This window comes from Myotis lucifugus, unplaced genomic scaffold (assembly GCF_000147115.1).
Source record: "Myotis lucifugus unplaced genomic scaffold, Myoluc2.0 scaffold_3, whole genome shotgun sequence".
NCBI lineage: Eukaryota > Metazoa > Chordata > Mammalia > Chiroptera > Vespertilionidae > Myotis > Myotis lucifugus.
The window spans coordinates 3,294,897-3,314,769 of NW_005871051.1; the positions used below are offsets into that span (position 1 = coordinate 3,294,897).

The following is a 19,873-nucleotide window of genomic DNA, read 5'->3' on the forward strand; positions in this document are numbered from 1 at the left end:
TTCAGTTGTACTGGAGATCTGCTCCTCTGTCAGTTGTACTGGAGATCTGCTCCTTTGTCAGTTGTACTGGAGATCTGCTCCTCTGTCAGTTGTACTGGAGATCTGCTCCTCGGTCAGTTGTACTGGAGATCTGCTCCTCTGTCAGTTGTATTGGAAATCTGTTCCTTATCAGTTGTACTGGAGATCTGCCCCTTTGTCAGTTGTATTGGAGATCTGCCCCTCTGTCAGTTATACTGGAGATCTGCCCCTCTGTCAGTTATACTGGAGATCTGCTCCTCTGTCAGTTATACTAGAGATCTGCTCCTCTGTCAGTTGTACTGGAGATCTGCTCCTCTGTCAGTTGTATTGGAGATCTGCTCCTCTGTCAGTTGTACTGGAGATCTGCTCCTTTGTCAGTTATACTAGAGATCTGCTCCTCTGTCAGTTGTACTGGAGATCTGCTCCTCTGTCAGTTGTATTGGAAATCTGTTCCTCTGTCAGTTGTATTGGAGATCTGCTCCTTTGTCAGTTGTATTGGAGATCTGCTCCTCTGTCAGTTGTACTGGAGATCTGCTTCACTGGACAGTCTGGGTATGCTGACCCTGTCTACCTGCTTACTGCTCTGAACTGTGCTCAGGTGGCACCTGACACTAGTTTGATGAACTCGCCTACTGGTGAACGCGCTGGCCATGCAGATGTAGACTGACCTTATAGTCTTCCATGGACATTATCAACTTAGGTCCTCCCAGGCTTCATTTCCTGGTCTCGATAACCAGTTTTATGTTCCAATCCCAACTTAAATTCAAGTCCTACCAGTGATGTGATTCCCCTACAAAACGAATCACAATTAGGAAGTTGTTTTCTCTATTGCTCTAGACGTCTCTCTATGGAGTAGAAATGAACTAAATAAAAAGGAAAACTAAGAAATACTTCAGCCACGACATTTCGCTGGAAGTTCTGTAAATAATAAAACAGCTTCTCCTATATTAAAGGGGTTCAGAGCAGGCCTCCCCAAGTTGTGCCGCTCTGGCCTGTGAATTACTTTGAGCTGACGGCGATCGGCACCTGCAGTACTATTCAGTGTCAAGTCATCTAAATGTAGTCTCCGGGGCCTTTCTTTAAACGGGAAACATGACAATAAATTTCTTTTAAACTTAGATGTACAATAATTGCTCCCTCGTTTAAAAGAGAATGTGAACTGAAAGTCACGTTACATTTTGAGGAAATATCATGTTATTTAGTCGTGCATTCTTTTCATCAGCACCTGCGATCTGACTTCTGGGTGCGGATTCTGCCTGAAACTCTCCTCCCCGCGGTCATCACCGACTTCCTTCACAGATGCACTACTTCTCATTCTTTCCTGATTTCCTTTTCCCAGCATTTCTTGCTGTTGATGATCACTCTTTCTGAACATTCGCTACTCTACAGCGTTCATGACAATAACCATCCTGAATCGCCTCTCCCCTTTTTTCCCTTGTTTTGGTTAAATTCACATGAAACCCGGAGCCTAATATGAGATGAGCACAGCACTAGGTCCTACAGAGAAAGAAGGCTTGCCCTGTCCTTGAGGGAAAAGATGCAGGAGACTAACGTTCCTGGCCAGGCTGACAGAAGAGTAGCAGGGCGAGAGAGTTAGGTGGGAAATCAGAATTGAGTATTTAGGGTCAAAGAAGGCTTCTTGAAGGATGTGATGCGGTACAACCAGGCTCGGGCCAGACACACTTCATTCCCAGAAGCAGCCCTCAGGCCCTCAGCGGCCCGGAAACCCTTCTAGCCTGTCCCAAGGCGGCTCTCTGGTCCACTCCCACGGCAACTGCTTCCTACTTTCTCCACTCTCCCCAAAACTTCCAGACGGCCTCCATCCGTCTCACTCACAGACCATGAGCTGACCTTCAACTTCAGAGAAAACACATGTAGTCCATTAGCAGAGAAGTCTTGCTATTGAAAGGAAACATAGAGCACAGAGGACGGCACAAAGGAGTTGTTTTGTTCCCTAACTCACCTTCTCCCAACATGATCGCTCTGAGAGGCAAGGGAAGCCCTGCTCCCTTCTGCTTCCCGGGGTCCATCAGTGACCTGACTCCTTGGCGGGAACCCCAGGGCCCTCTCCTCTTCCTCTGCCGCTGGCCAGGGTCGCCACCGTGTGGTTCCACCGCCCTTCCCTTCGGTGGGACAGGGTGGAGGCCAGCAGGCAGTGAAGGGGAAGCCACCTCCTCCTCAGAGAATCAGGAGGAAGGCATCCCAGATCCAGCCTGAGACCGCAGCGCCTCGGCACAAGCCTGGGACCCAGAAACCTCTCCAAACCTCCACCCCACCTGACCCAAACGGCTTCCTTTAGCCCGGCCTGGCTCCAGGCCCCGGGAGAGTTCGCTGTGGTGGGGGAGAAGGGCAACACGACCCCGTTCCTTCCCAGGGGCTGTTATGTTTCACCACAACTGCCTCCTGGGAATCAAATGGAGATAGGCTGGAAGCTACCAACTGTTCCTGCAAGTCATGAGAAAATACATTTCACATGCAAACACAGGTTCTTCTCCGGAAACACAATTTGGTTCAAAGTCTGCTCATCTCTAGAACTGTGCGGATCACATGCAATGCTTCTACTACACCTGGAAGAGGTTTTGGAATCAAGTTCATCGAAGTTGTGGGTGAGCAAACAAAAGTCAAAAACGTGAGTCTATAAATACAATCCCCCTATAACCTGAAGGTACCACGGCTTGCAAGTTCATTCATTCACTCGGCCAATATGTATGAAGCATCTATCATATGCCAGAAAACACACGAGGCTCTGGGTACAGAATAAAATAGACATGCCCACCACTTAGACTTCTGAGGAGACAGAGAATAAGCAAGTAAATCGAGCATTACAAATGGTAATATGGTAATAGATGCTTGCGTTACACCCTGCAATTGGACTACCCAATTGCCATCCTACTTATTAGCAGGATGAAGCCGTTACTAAGAAAACATGGTAGAAAATTGCAACAAATTGTTGGTCTAGGAGACATCTGCATTTAAACTCCGATTTGCAAAGTAACACTCTGAAAAGTCTTCAGGCTGATAACTCACTAGGCAGTGATGGCGAACCTTTTGAGCTCCGCGTGTCAGCATTTTGAAAAACCCTAACTTAACTCTGGTGCCGTGTCACATATAGAAATTTTTTGATATTTGCAACCATAGTAAAACAAAGATTTATATTTTTGATATTTATTTTATATATTTAAATGCCATTTAACAAAGAAAAATCAACCAAAAAAATGAGTTCGCGTGTCACCTCTGACACGCGTGTCATAGGTTCGCCATCACTGCACTAGACCAAAGGGGATTCTGATAGAGCCTTATAGACAATCAAATTGACACCCCATATAGTACATGGGTTTTCAGCCAGACACCATCCATGTGAGCCATCAACTATATCCAACCCACGCAACCCTCAGAATGTCACTTCCACGTAACCAATAAGCCTCCTCGGTCAGCAACCTGGACATCTCACTCGAATGACTCCGCCCCAAGCGACACAGAGGCCAGGGGGCTGCTCAGCAGGAAGGTACCGCCCAGACACCGCAGACAAGGGTGAGGGACTTTTTAACAGGATTTCTGAATAACATGGCAGAAAGCAAGCTACCCCTGACTTCCCCTCGGCGCCCTGTCTTCTCGGTGATGTTTCCACAGCACGGAAACTCAACAAATGGCTCCACGACTATCAAAACACTGGAGAGACATCTCTCACCTGAAGCCCTGAGACCTAAGTAAATGAGTGGGTAATAAGACAGGAGCACTGCACCCACGCACCCCAAAAACGTGAGTCCCCCATACCAGAATCCAGGCTTTGCACACCAAGGGAAGCAAACTGCTCCCTCCTACTGCTTCATAAGGCAGCGGGGAGCCCCCTTATGCCAACACTTCCTGTCTGCGACCAAGTCCACTTGAATTCCCACCAACTACACTTCCCAGCATGCAGTGTGGCTTTGGGGCACTTGGGTCCACAAATGAAGTCAGTTGTTGGAGAAGTTAAGCCTAGAAGAACAGTAAGCAGTAGACTCTGTGATGTGCAAAACTGCTGTGTTGGAAAGTTACTACTGGTACCGTAGCAATTTTAGATCGCCCAGAAATAAATTCTCAACCTTATAAAATGAACACAAGGACAAGAGATCAGAAAAAAAAAAATCCCTGCTTTGGACAACAGACCCACAAACAATAAAGACCACAGTAACAGGGCATAGCACTCAGCCCTCCCGTTTAAAAGATAAATAAATAAATAAATCTGTACAGTAAACCCAGAATAAAGACACCAAGAATAAACAGCCTACATCAGGAATGCACAGACTTCCCCTCACGTAAAACTAAGAAGGAAAAACGAGCATAGGTCCTATCAAAACATTTATTGCATAAATGGCATGAGTTCTATAGAAAATTTTATTAGGTAAGAGTACACTTCAGGTCAATGGTAAAAGGAAGGACTGGACAATAAAATAAAAAGGAGGAGGAAGAGAAGAAAAAGCAGCTGAAACGCAGACACTGATGAAACACTTGGAAAGAAAATTCCAAACAATAACCACTTAAGTTTAAAACAATCAAGGCATTCCAGGTTTGTCTAAAATCAGAGACCCTGGGCTCAGAAGTGGCTCTGGGCTCCGAGTCGGGGAGAGAAAAGAGAAAAGGGGAAAGGTTCTAATCAAATATTTGCAGCAACAACGCTGATCAATTAGGGATTTTGTGCCATGCCTTCTAGCTTCCCAATGCAAGCTGAATTTGGCCATAGAGCCTTACATTGAATTCTGAATCCTTTCTAAATTGAAAAGGAAAATTTCCTTTCTGGGGGATTACATGAGCAAGTCCTGCATGTCATCGCCTCCCTCAGGGAAAAGGATTCCACATACCGCAACCACCCGGACATGTTTAACTCACCAAAGCCCTCTGACCACGAGTTAATGTCATTGCTTCACACATCGCCGCTCTTTCTCCGGACTCTGACTACAAGTGGGCATATCCTCTGCGTAAATTGGAATATTCTAAACTTTCCGGACACGTGCTCCCTGCTGGCTGTGATCCAGGGAAGAACCCGCCCGGTGGAAAGCCCCGCGCCTTGAAGGCCCATGTCTGCCATTGGTGGCGATGACAGATGCTGACCTGGCAGAGAATCACTTGGAAATATATCTGATGGCAAATCAGAAGCTACTTAAATCCCTACTCCGTTTGGCTGGGGCAGGAATGAAAAAACAACAACTGGTAAGAAGTTATTTAATATACTTAATATTATACTTAATTAGTATATAGAGGTGTGTACCAATTATTCATTGGACACCTATGCCTGCCACAGTAGTAGAGATTTAATGTTTTATCTCATCAGAATCTCACAACCACCCTGGGAGTTATCAATTAACCCCACTTTTATTAGCTCAGTGGTTGAGCATCAACCTATGAACCAGGAGGTCATGGTTCGATTCCCAGTCAGGGCACATGCCCAGGTTACAGTCTCGATCCCCAGTGTGGGGCATGCAGGAGGCAGCCGATCAATGATTCTCTCTCATCGCTAATGCTCTCTCTCTCCTGTCCTCTCTGAAATCAATAAAAATATATTTTAAAATGGTATTCTTGGTATTTGGAAAGCATCTCTTTAAGGCTTCTTAGGAGCAGAGTGGGAAGGTCAGTATCTGACAGCCATCTTGAGTCAAGAGTTTACGATCAATGCCTGCAACACGTTCACTCTGGACTGCCCGTAAGCATGCTCATTAGTATCCAGGCGGCACTTCACGCGATGAGCCTTGTCGCCAGCCCAGCCTGCGAATGCGCCCCTGGGGAAGCTGACGGGGCAGCGCCGATGGCGCTAAGGTCCTGGTGCCTGACGAACACCCACAAGCTGCCGCCCCGAGACCAGCCATCAGAAGCAAAGGTGTCCGACCCGTGTCCTCACCGAGGTCCTCACGCTGGCGCTCCCCCCTTCTCTCCCGGGAACTGAGCAGTACAGAAACTCCTTATTGTGTGCTCATTTTTTCGATAACCTACAAATAATTTTTTTTTCTAGTTCAATGACAAGACCTCTCTTTTTCAATAATAATTGACAGGCACTTCCAGAACATTCGCTTTAAGTCAGCTTTTCTCAAAAGGAAGTCTGCGAACATCTTCTCGACGGGTCCTCAAAAATAATTTTTCATAAAAGAGGTCCATACTATGACATCTTGATCAGAGTTTTTCCTGATCAGCTCACAGTCAACATCCAGCTGCAAACACACACACACACACACACACACACACACACACACCAAAAAAAAAAAAAGAAAGAAAGGACCAGACAGGGCCAGGGGAAAGGGTAGATTCTGGAAATCACAGAGCTTCCTTCCCGCCTGCAAACCTCTGAAACAGGCAAATGGTTTGTGAGAACTTTGGGGGCAATGAAGAGGCCTTCCCGAGGACACAGCAGGATTTCACCAGGAATAAGTCATGCCAAACACAATTTCCTTTATAACAGGCCTGCCGCAGTGGTGGCTCATGACAATGCTGGTAGACAGCGTATCTAGGTTTCAGCAGGTGTTGGGTGGAGTCTCCTAAAAGCATCTTGTGGCCAAGAAGAGAGAAGTGCAGCCTGAATAACGCTGCACAGCTAGAGTCACAGGTGTTACACTGAATATGGGAAAACACGGATGGACGGAACAGTGTCCGCCCGGAATGAGGTCCTTCCCAGCTCCTTCCCTCCCCCACTCTGATCTCTCCCCAACTAGAAACAACAAAATCAGAAACAACACCACCGTCTTCAATGGCAACTCCGTGGTTCATGAACGCTTAAGGAGAGGCTGGGAGTAGGAAAAGGAGGTGATGTGGGCAGCAGAGAAGTCGGGGAGGTTTTCCCATTTAAAATCTGTGAAAGACAATGGCCGGTGAGCACCAGTGAACACAGTATTTCCAACGTCTGTGGGAGGAGGGAGAGGCAGTGAAGATGCATGTGGGGAGGGCGGTTCCAAAGCTTTTTTCCATCGTCAGCATCACGCTGTTCCACTTCTCCGGGACCACACACGGTCCCGGGAGGCATCACTCTGAGGTTTTAATCCTGAATCGGAAATCAGAAAAGGACAGCTTTGGGAAAGACACCAAACACTGGCCTCCGGATATGCTCGTAACACTCAGCAAATCAAGTTATGCACACACCCTAAGCGACAGGGAAGCAGCATCTCCCATCCAACAGTTGCTAATAGGAGGAAATTTAATTGTGTAAAAAGTTCAGGCTGCTTTTATTTACTTTATTAGAAAATAAATACACCTTTATTTCATTCCCGAAAGCGGGAAAGCGCTCAAAGGCTCCAGGAGTCGCGTGTAAAGAACATGAGAGGTGCCAGATTTAGGATAACCGGCACATCTAGCAGTATGATATTGGCAATTGATGATGACAGATTTCATTTTAAAAATCCATGAATCCATGCTAGTAGGGGGAAGACGGGGGAGGGAAGTTCTTGCAGAGTGCCAACTATCAGATGCAATAGGAATGACACAATCCTATCTAATAATAGCAAAGATGCAAATTGACCATACCTTCGCTACACCCACCATTGGCTAATCGGAGTGATATGCAGATTAACCACCAACAAATATGGTGGCTAATTTGCATATGTAGGCGCCAAGCGACAGAGCGAAGCCCACTGGCCCCAGGCAGGAGCAGCAAGCGAAGAGCGAAGAGCGAAGCCCGCTGCGCTGGCCCCGCCCCCAGGGCCCAAGAGGCGAGCGAAGAGCGAAGAGCAAAGCCCATCGCGCCAGCCCCGCCCGGCGAAGAGCGAAGGCCTGGGTTCCGGGCGCCGGAGGAAAACCGGTGCCAGCAGCCAGGGGAAGGGGCCCCCGAGGGGCCCCAGACTGCGAGAGGGCACAGGCCAGGCTGAGGGACCCACCCGAGTGCACAAATTTTTGTGCACCGGGCCTCTAGTTAAAAAATAACCCCTTTGCAATCTCAGTGTAACTGATTCAGGTAAGAGTCACATCTGACAGCTAAAAGTACTTGGGGAAATATTTTTAATATATTTTTATTGACTTCAGAGAGGAAGGGAGGAGGACAGAGAGATAGAAACATCAATGATGAGAGAGAATCACTGATCGGCTGCCTCTTGCACACCTCCTACTGGGGATTGAGCCTGCAACCCAGGCATGTGCCCTGACCAGGAATTGAACCATGACCTCCTGGTTCACAGGTCGACGCTCAACCACTGAGCCACTGTGGCCGAACATAGGGAAAGATTACTAAGGAACAGGATGCGTAGATGATCTTGAGCATTATCCCACCGACTGCCTACTAGTCATAAAAGGACAAGTGCACTGGTACATGAGAAAGCTATGGTGGCCACCACTAACCAGGAAACCCCACTCCATGATCACCAACAACAAGAGACTCAGGCCTCGTGTGCCTCCTGGTTGTGGTGCAGTGGGTGATATCACCTCAGTTGTCTCTTTGCCAAAAATGCTTGACCTAAACCTAAAAAGTTGTCTCTTTGCCAAAAATGCTTGACCTAAACCAACATGTGGAACAATTGGTCGAAACTCTTCAAAGCAATTAATGTCACAAAACAAAACAGAAGGAAGACACAGGAAAATCAAGCACAATGCATGACATTTTATTGCATCCTGGATTTTTTTTAAAAAGTGGTGGGATAATTTCAATATGAAACATACATGACAATGATATCCCTGAATTATGGTTCATTTTCTTAGGTTCAACAATGGTAATAACAATAATAATAATTTGGGGTATGATAGAAAAATGTCTTTATTCTTAGGAAACATAAAAGTATGTAGAAGTGATGTGCAATGGTGTCTGCAAATTACTTTTTTAAGCTCAGAAAAAAATATATACATATGTAGAGAGGACAGGATGTTAACAGTTGATCGGTACAGATGAGAAGTGTATGGGTGCTTTTTCTTCTTTTGTCCGCTTTTTTGCAGATAAGTTTTCAATATTAATGATCAAGAATGAAGGAAAAATGTTTTTAACATTCATTAAATTTTTATTCCCACTAAGGAGAAAATAAACAAATGGGACTATATCAAAATAAAAAGCTTCTGCACAGCAAAAGAAACCATCAACAAAACAAGAAAGCCCACTGCATGGGAGAACATATTTGCCAATGTGATAAGGGTTTAATCTCCAAAATTTATAAGGAACTCATACAACTTAACAAAAGGAAGATAAACAATCCAATCGAAAAATGGGCGAAGGACCTAAATAGACACTTTTCGAAAGAGGACATACAGAAGGCCAAGAGACATATGAAAACATGCTCAAAATCACTAGTCATCTGAGAGATGCAAGTCAAAACGACCATGAGGTACCATCTCACACCTGTCAGAATGGCCATCATCAACAAATCAACAAACAAGTGCTGGAGAGGATGTGGAGAAAAAGGAACCCTCGTGCACTGCTGGTGGGAATGCAGACTGGTGCAGCCACTGTGGAGAACAGTATGGAGTATCCTCAAAAAACTAAAAATGAAAAAAAAACAACAACTAAAAATGGAACTCCCATTTGACCCAGTGATCCCACTTCTAGGAATATATCCCAAGAAATCAGAAATACCAATCAGAAAGGATATATGCACCCCTATGTTCATGGCAGCACAATTCACCATAGCTAAGATTTGGAAACAGCCCAAGTGCCCATCAGCAGGTGAGTGGATTAAAAAGCTGTGGTACATCTACACAATGGAATACTACGCTGCTGTAAAAAAGAAGGAACTCCTACCATTCGCAACAGCATGGATGAACCTGGAGAGCCTTATGCTAAGTGAAATAAGCCAGTCGGAGAAAGATAAATATCACATGATCTCACTCATTTGTGAAATATAATGAACAACATAAACTGATGAATAAAAATAGATCCAGAGACAGAGAAGCATCGAACAGACCATCGAACCTATGAGGGAAGGCGGGAGGTGAGGGGGTAAGAGATCAACCAAAGGACTTGTATGCATGCATATGAGCATAACCAATGGACAAAGACACTAGGGGGGTGAGGGCATGTGCTGGGAGGGGGGCATAGGGGGAAAAGAAGACATATGTAATACCTTAATCAATAAAGAAAAAAATTTATTCCCCCTCAGCCTTATTTTTCCCATAAAAGCTCCTCAACTTCATGCCTCCTACTGCAGAAGTTTGTCCTTGGAATTAGGTAACAATTGCAGTTATCTCTGCACTATGCATTCAGTATTACAAATCCATATAGATTGTGATTTAAAAAGTATTTGAAAATATAATAGAGCATCAAAAGTGCAATGAGCAGGGTGGTCTAGTAGGCAATACATTAAAGCTAGTGCTAATTTTTGTTTCTGGGCTTTCGATTTTTTCCAACGCAATCTCTTTCTTCAGAAACAGTTAGAGGAACCCTTTGGTAAAAGTCAAAGCTGTCTTAGCCCAGGGCTCCCCCCAAGTTAACAAAGTCCAGCCAGGGTGACTGCAAGGCTGGTGGTTGCATAGACCCCATCCCTGTCTTACCACATGTAACGATCATCGTGAGCTCACCACAAAATAAGCCAGCCGTGATTCTACATACCGATAAAAAAAATATTAAACGCTGCAGATTAAAACTCAACCTGAATTGGGGGAATTTACTCTATAATTGATGGTGACAAAACAGATGGCATGCATATCTCTTTTGGCATTTGCCCAAGACATAGAAAACCAAGGAAACATTCTTATGCAACAAATAAACACATTTTAGAGATGCTAAATTTAACAAACAAAACCAAGACGTAACATATTCTTCACTTGTTTATTTCTTATGTTCCTATCATCAAACAAAGTAAGGTATTAATACACAAATAGATGTAAAGGTCAGTTTTCTCACACTTAAAATACATTTCCAATGGAAATAGACTCTGACTTAACCAAGTTAACATACAACCTTACATCACTAATGACAGCCCCCATATAACTGCCTGGTTGCTTTTCACCTTTATTCTTTGGACCAAAAACTGGCTTCTGCTAAGACTTGTTTTAAAATATATTAATAAATGATCCTTAACAATTGACAAGATAAAATGAATAAGGAAACTAAAACCCAAAATAAACGTATCTTTCTTTGTTCAAAATAATAACTGGTTATGAAAGATTAAAGACGATAATTTGTTATAGATTTAAATGATTCTTTCTAACCGCCACTGGCAAATAATACGCAAAACATACTTTAAAAATCAGGCAGTTTACAATACTAGTAAGTTTCCTCTCCTTTTGTATATCTTTAAAACTATCGATAATAAAAAATTTGGGAGTTCCTTTAAGTTAGTAAGAGGTTTCATAGTTTATTTCCCCAGGCGACAATAAGAAAAACGTTTAAAATGAGAGGCATTTTAGAATTCTCACTTCTGCAGCAAACCTATATGCTAAAAATATCTTGCCAAATAAATGAATTGCTTCTAGCGATGACCCATTTTAAGAGGAAAATCTAACTAAAATTTCACAAGTGAAATTAAATTGCTCTAATGGACTACTTACCTCAAAACCTATTTATGTGTTATCTACATTAAAACCATTCTAAGAAATAGTGTGAAACGTTTCATTAATAATACTTTTTAAAAAAATAAGCTGAACAAAAAGCCCAGGCAATGCGCTTCTCTATCTGTGATCTCCATGTATTTAGTTCAGTGCCTTTTACTGCTTTCCATTTTCCAGAAGCAAATAAGTACAATTTTCCTGAAGTAAAATCAGCGTTGTTTGAGCTCTCTCAGCATTAAAAACAAAAAAAAGGCAATAGTTGCTCTTGTCATTAGAAAAATGTCTTCAGAGATAAAAGCTAATCTTTATTAAGCATGCTTTATATGCCAGAAACTGAATAAGTAACATATGCATTGCCTTAGCGAACCCTCCAGGCAACCGTCTGAGGGAGAGACTATTATTACCATCATTTTAGAGAGGAGGAAATGAAGATTCAGATAAGTTAAGTATCGGATAGGTGGCCAGGCATTGCCCAAAATCTGATCTCTGCTTCTTTCCTAGGAACATGGCTTTAGCTGGGCGTCTGCCAGCCCATGCAGTTGAGGTGTGGTCATGGACCAAGTGCTCACCAACGCTGCTCACGGGTGAACCAGTTATCAATGAGTGGAAGTGGTCCATGCACCTTCCAAGCCACATGCTTCTCTCTCATCTCACGGCTGGAACCCACGTGGGGGGCTGATGCAGCTTCAACCCCACAGACGATGACAGCACCCTAAGGAATGGCAGAGCCACAAAACAAACCAAAAGTGCTCAGTGAGCCTAGCCATCCTGGACCTCATGTCTAGCTCCTGCCCGGCCGGTGTGGCTCAGTGGTTGAGTGTCGACCTATGAACCAGAAGGTCATGGTTCGATTCCCGAGTTGTGGGCTCCATCCCCAGTGTGAGGCATACAGGAGGCAGCCAATCAATGATTCTCTCTCATCATTGATGTTTCTATCTCTCTCACCCTCTCCCTTCCCCTCTGAAATCAATAAAAACATTTAAAAAAAAAATAGACCTCCTGAAATCCTTATCATTTCCAGGTGATGAGAATGTCTTTTGTTCTAATGAGGCAACTCTAAATGGGCTCCTGGATGGCTCCTCCCCCAGCCCCCTCCCCCCCCGCCTCCCCATTCTCCTGAAAAAGACAAGGGCTGAAATGGAGTTCACGCTCTATCACACCTACTTGACAAGGCCTTCTGAAAAGTCCTCGTGGCGTGGGGGTTGGAGAGCTTCCAGGGGGATGAACGCGTCCACACTGGGAGGGTGACTCACCCCAACTCCTCGGGGCAGGAGCTCCGGTGCCCAGCATCCTCCCAGGCCTCGCCCTATGTATCTCTTCTTCTGGCTGCTCACCTATGTCCTTTCCCACATCCTCTGATACCCTGGTCAACGTGCATACATATTTGCCTGAGTTCTGTGGGCGGCTCTAGCAAAGCAAAATAACCCAAAGGGGAGGAGGTCATGGGAACCTCAGATGTGTGGCCACGTCATACAGAAGTTGTGGGCAACCTGGGCATCGAAGATGGGAAGCGGTCAAGAGACTGAGCCCTTCACTGCGGGACCTGGCGCGACTCCGGGTAGATGGTGTCAGAACGGAGTGAAACTGTAGGCACCCAGCTGGCGTCCAGAGAACTGCTTGGTGGGGGGAACCTCCAACATTGGGTGACTGGAAGTGTCAGAAGTCAAGTATTCTGTGTGAGAGTAACGAAACCAAGAACAACACACCAAACCCTGCGGACGGAGGGAACTCTGACTTAGAGTTTCCATGTTATGCTATTTGAAATGTCCATTTCCCAATAAAAACTTACAACACACACATGAACAAGGAAATACAGCCCCTCCACAGAAAATAAAGTAGCAAGTCAAAAAGTGTCTCGGCAAAAGAGGCCATACAGACGGCCAAGAGGCATGAAAAGGGGCTCAACGTCACTACTCATCAGAGACGTCACTACTCATCCGCCATGAGATGTCACCTCGCCCCTGTCAGCAGGCGGCAAGTGTTGGCAAAGGTGTGGAGCAAAGGGAACCCTCGTATGCTGCTGGGTGAGACTGCAGACTGGTGCAGCCACTGTGGAGAACAGGAGGAGTTTCCTCAGAAAATGGAACTGCCTTATGATCCAGCGATTCCACTTCCGGGAATATGTCCACAGAAACCCGAAACACTCATTCGAAAGAATATATGCACCCCTATGTTCACTGAAGCATTATTGGATTTAAAAGACAACTGAATAAGGTAATAATTATAAAAGTGGACCAATGACTTTATGATGCATAAAACAAGGAATGGGGCTATCATAAAGTTTTGTATACTTTTGAAATTAAGTTGAAATTCATCTGAACTAGATTGTTTTATGTTAAGAAGTTCATTGTAATGCCCAGGGCAACCACTAAGAAAATATCTCCAAAAAAAAAAATCATAATATCCTCAGGAATGATGAAGTCAAGGTCTATGAAAATTCTCTTCTCTAGAAAAGCAACAACAAGAGACTTAAAATGACACACTAGAAAATATATATTTAACACAAGATAGCACAGTTATGGAGGAATCTGGAAATTAAAAAAAAAAAATAGAAGACCTCACAGAAAACCAATAGCAAGAAGGCAAACATAAGCTACGTGATTATCAGTAATTAAATTACATATAAATAAGCCCTCCATAAAAAGGCAGAGATTGTCAGAATACATATTTTAAATGATACAACTATATGCTGTATCAAAGAGACACTTTAGATTCAGAGACATAAGTAGGATGAAAGTAAAAGTTTATAAAGATATACCATGCAAACAGTTCCATGCAAAAAAAGAATTGCAGTGGGAATACTAATATCAAACAAAATGGACAGTAAGACAAAAATTGTTAATAGAGAGAAAGAAGAATATTTTTATAGCAAAAGAGTGGGTAAATTCAAAAAACATACAAAATGATTAGTATAAACATATGTGTACCTAACAAAAAGGCTACAGAATACAAAAGTAAAAACTACCAGAGCTAGAGGGAGAAGTCGCCAATTTAACAACCATTGGAGGGGCCATTATTCCACTTTCCACAATGGATAGATCAGAAGATCAACAAGGATAGGTACGACACGGAGCACACACAGAACACACACGTGACACCGTCAAGAAAGTGAAAAGACAATCCACAGAATAGGAAAAATTGTTCAAGTCATATGTCTCGCAAGGATCTGGTATCCAGAATATAAAAAGAATTTGTACAATCCTATATAATAAAAGGCGAACGACCCAAATTGACCCTAATGGTGGAACGACCCGGGAACAACCGGTCGCTATCACGCGCACTGACCACCAGTGGGCAGACGCTCAATGCAGGAAGCTTCCCCTGGTGGTCAGTGTGTTCCCACAGGGGGAGCTCCACTCAGCAATTAAGCAAGAGCCGGGCTTATGTCTCGAACTCAGCAGTTTTGCCGGAGCCTATCCAGCCCCCGCTGGCAGCCCTGAGAATTTTCTTCTGCAGCTTAGGCCCACAGTCGGACATCCCCCAAGGACTCCTGACTGCCAGCTTAGGCCCAATCCCTTGGGGAATGGGCCTAAGCCGGCAGGTGGACATCCCCCGAGAGGTCCCAGACTGCAAGAGGGTGCAGGCCAGGCTGAGGGATGTCCCCACCACCACCACCACCACCAGCAAGTGCAGGAATTTTGGTGCACTGGGCCTCTAGTATAAAAGTAATTCGATAAATAACTATTTTTAAATCAGCAGAGGATTTGAACAGACATTCCTTCAAAGAATATATACAAATGCCAATAAGCACACAAAAAGATACTCAACATAATTAGCCATTAGGGAAAAGCAAATCAAAACCACAATGAAATCCCACTTCGCATCCACTGGGGTGGCTAAAATCAAAAAGGGAAACCAATAACAAGTGCTGGCAAGGATATAAAGAAATTGGAACCTGTAAACATAGCTGGTTGGAGTGTAAAAATGGGTGCACTCACTCTGCAAAACTGTTTGGCAGAACTCCAAAATGATGAAGGTAGAGTTACCATACAACCCAGCAACTCTTCTCCAAGGTGTATACCCAGGAGAAATTAAAACACATAGCCACACAAAAACATTTACACAAATGCTCACAGCAGAATTATTCCTAATAGCCAGAAAGTGAACACATCTTGACTGTTCATCAACTGATGAACAGATATGGTATACCCATAAAACGCAATTTTATTTGGCTAGAAAAGAGTGAAGTACTGCTATAACAGGTGTCAACACTGAAAGCATTCTGGCAAGTGAAAGATGCTAGCCACAAAAGACTCCACAGTATATAATTCTAATATGAAATGTCTAGAATCAGCAAATATATAGAGACAGAAAGCAGAGTTGTGGTTGCCCTGGCCTGGGGAGTGGCTGCTAATAGGCACTGAGCTTCTCTGGGGGTGATGAAAAAGGTTCTGGAATTACACAGAGGTGATGGTTGCACAGCTTTATAAATATATTAAAGCCACCTGAATGATATACCTTAAAATGGTGAATTTCATGGTATGGAATATCTCAATAAAGCTGTTACTTTTTTTAAATCCGTAAAGAAAATGAATACCCACAGAATGACTTACCAAAAGAGAAAATACATTATATTTTGTCTTATAATCACTCAGGGCAACAAACAGTCACTGACCCAGATCGTGCTAGATGCTGGGGATGCAAAGACAAACCATCAGCAGTCCGGACCCACAGGAAATTTTGTTGTTAACAAGAAAAAAAAATCAGTAATAAGTCTTTGGAAAGAATTTTGATTCCTTCCCCTAGTTTTCACTCTCAAAATATACAAAATGCTAATTTTAACATAGCAAACTATAATTAAAAACCCAATTCCAACAAACATCAAATATTAGCAGCTGCCCAAATCAACAACTAGATGCCAAAGATAAATTAACTCAAATTCTCTCTCCAGTCACACCTCTCTCCCAGCACAAGAAGGTCCAGGTAGGGTCTAGCCTTCGGGCCTTGACTGCCCTTTGCAGTGTGTGTTCCTAGCCTGAGGGTGCAGAGAAATGTCCATGTCTCCATTCCTACCAGCATCCCAACCCAGGCTGCCTTCCATTTCAGATTTTCAGGGCCTACGTATTATTCCTTCAGGCATCTACCTCTTTCCTTCAAACACGGTTAGTTACTGAGGTTCTTCGGGTATCTATATATATAAAAGCCTATGCAATCATTACTACCGGATGATGGGCCGGTAGCTATGATGCACACTGACTACCAGGGGGCAGACGCTCAACGCAGGAGCAGGAGCTGCCCCTGGTGGTCAGTGCGCTCCCACAGCCAACCTCCTGTGGTCCCTCCTCCCAGCCGTCCACCCCACATCAAGACTGGGCGAGATGGCCCCAGTTGGCCCCGATCACCAGCCAGGCCAAGGAACCCCACCCATGCACGAATTCGTGCACCAGGCCTCCAGTATATTATATTTTAAGTCAGGTCATCAAAGCAAACACAGTTCCCTTCTTTTATATCTTTTGTTTCTTTTTTATTTAAATATATTTTTATTGATTTCAGAGAGGAAGGGAGAGAGAGAAAGAGATAGCAACATCAATGATGAGAGAGACTCATTGATGGGCTTCCTCCTGCACGCCCCACACTGGGGATCGAGCCCACAACCCAGGCATGTGCCCTGATTGGGAATCAAACCATGACCTCCTAGTTCATAGGTGGACGCTCAACCACTGAGGCAGGCCGGCCAGCATTTTTATTTCTTTTACTTAGTAAAAATTCCAAAGGGTCCCTCCAGGACGGTAACGCTTCTACCTGTGCTTGGTGCCCTGCACTAAGAAAGCCAGGAATCATGCCACCTCATATGCTTTGTTGCTCCAGAACGGGTTGTAAAACAGATGCAGGAAACATGTGGATTTTGTGTGGCCTGAGCTGTTCTACAAACATTTTAATTACCAACATATTATAGTCAAGAGATGCTTTACATACAAATGTACATCTTCAGCTTCACTTGAAAACTCTGAAAATACTAAATTCCCATGTGGCAACAGTTGGGTGAGCTGAGTGGTGACACTTCTTTGTCCTCCGATAAAGAATGTCTCTTCTCTGCCCTAACTAACCGGTTTGGCTCAGCGGATAGAGCATCAGCCTGGGGACTGAAAGGTCCCAGGTTCGATTCCGGTCACGGGCATGTACCTTGGTTGCGGGCACATCCCCAGTAGGAGGTGTGCAGGAGGCAGCTGGTCAATGTTTCTCTCTCATCGATGTTTCTAACTCTCTATCCCTCTCCCTTCCTCTCTGTAAAAAATCAATAAAATATATTTTTTTAAAAAATATGATCCTCACCACTTCACAGGCTTTCCACGCACAACGTTCACCTGTGACCTGCTGCCTCTGAAGGAGTTGAGTCCAAATCCCGAAAGTCAAGGTTTTTTCCAATCATAAAGGGATGCCCTCCTCCCTTCTCTCTGGTTGTAGGCTGGGTGGCCACATCCTCTACCTTTGCCAAGCTCTCCTGGTGTCTCACTCCAACAGCTGCTTCACCTCCTCGGAATCACCATCTTGTCTATCATCTGGGCATCACCCACGTACTGAATTCCTCCAGGGCACACCTGCAGGGGCATCGTCTGGCCTGGCAACCTGCTCCAAGAAGTCTAAGTCCAGGCCACGTGGCAGACAGCACTGAGGACCTCACCCATAGACCGAAAGACCTTCATTTCCAGGTGACTTCTCCTTGCAGGTCAATGTGCCTCCTCACTTCCTGAATTCTGAGTTAAAACAGTGTTTCTCCAACTCACCGTGCACACATGTTTGGGGATCTTGTTAAAACGCAGATTCTGATTTCTGATTCAGTGGGTCTGGCACGGGGTCTGAACGTCTGCGTGTCTAACAAGCCCCCAGGTGACCAGATGCTGCTGGTGTGTGGACTGCACTTGGAAGAGCAAGAAGTCAGCAAACTTACAAAAGGAGAAGGCGGTTCCTGTGATGAGAATTCTCTGAATGAATGAGACCTCCAAGACTTGACTTCCTGCCATTTTAAAACGACAAAAATGCTCATCTTTCAGCATCTGTGCCAACTTAATATCGGACTCACATAAATAACAGCCTTTCATAATGGTCCGTGAGAAGAAAAAGCAGATGGTTCCTTCAGTCATCAGGCATTGATTATTGCACACTCATTCTGTGATCAATACTTGACATTATACAGAGGGGTCAGCCAGCATGCCATATATTCAGAGTGCTTGAAGTCTAGCTGGCAAAAACACTACCAGGAACAAGCAGGGCACCCCTAAAGCACCACCGAATCGCTCTACACTGGTGATTCCCAGGCAGGGTGCCATATCTGCATCAGGGATGGGGGTGGGGGAGATGTCAAATCAAACACACTTCCCACTAACGCCCCTCCCCTCCCCTCCCCAATTATGATGCTCACTCTACCCCCACCGTTACGGTCAAGCACTGGTAAAGGAAGCTGCATTTACTTTCAGGAATGCCTTCTTCTTCAGAAGGGTAAGGTGGGGAGAAGAAGATGAAAACAACTGTTTTTACTTGCTTACAGGAAGACAATGGAGATGTGGAGCCTGGAGAAGTAAGTAGAATTGGTGGGCATTCCAGGTGGGAGGCCTGTGCAAAGAAAACCCAAGAATACTAGAGACCCTTCATGCTTTCTAGCTGAGGTCAGGGACAATACACACCATGTCCTGAAGACCTTTGAGTATCAAGTCCATTTGTCTGAAATGAGGCCAAGCCTAAGGCAAAAGTGTAAGAAAGGTCATGTCCAATTGTGACGTGACCTCTTCGGACCTGTACCCTATGTCACCCAGTATCTTAAAGCACAATCCTAAAGCCTAGGTTCCTCCCACCACGGGTCTCTATAGGCTCCCAAATACCCATCGGACTTCCTGGGCCTAAGTTCCATGTCTTTGTGCTTTCATTCTTCCAATGGGTCACTGACAAGGAGTATGCTTAGTATTTAAAGGATTGTCTATTACTGAAAAAATTACCGCTTTAACCCATTATGGTCAGTGTAGATCTACTTTTTAAAAAAATATATTTGATTGATTTTTTTTACAGAGAGGGAGAGGGATAGAAAGCTAGAAACATCAATCAGCTGCCTCCTGCACACCCCCCACTGGGGATGTGCCCGCAACCAAGGTACATGCCCTTGACTGGAATCGAACCTGGGACCCTTCGGTCCGTAGGCCGACGCTCTATCCACTGAGTCAAACCAGTCGGGGAGAGACCTCCTACTCTTTTAACAGAAAAAAGTTCCTTGTGCTAAGATTGTAGCAGAACTTTTGATATATATATATCAAATAATATATATATATTATTTTCAGAGAGGAAGGGAGAGGGAGAGGAGGTGATAGAAACATTCAATGATGAGAGAGGAATCACTGATTCATTGATTGAGCCCACAACCCAGGCATGCGCCCTTGACTAGAATCGAACCCGGATCCTTTCAGTTCACAGGCTGACACTCTATCCACTGAGCCAAACCAGCTAG

The 19,873-nt window shown here is 44.6% G+C and overlaps 1 protein-coding gene across 1 annotated transcript in view; it reads right to left on the minus strand.

Annotated features, from left to right (window-relative positions):
- Window positions 1-19,873, minus strand: part of HECW2 (HECT, C2 and WW domain containing E3 ubiquitin protein ligase 2) — a 241,822-nt gene that overhangs the window by 221,358 nt on the left and 591 nt on the right. Inside the window, 1 exon segment of the mRNA XM_023759762.1 lies at window positions 17,867-18,394. The gene's annotated coding sequence lies outside the window, so the exon portion shown is untranslated.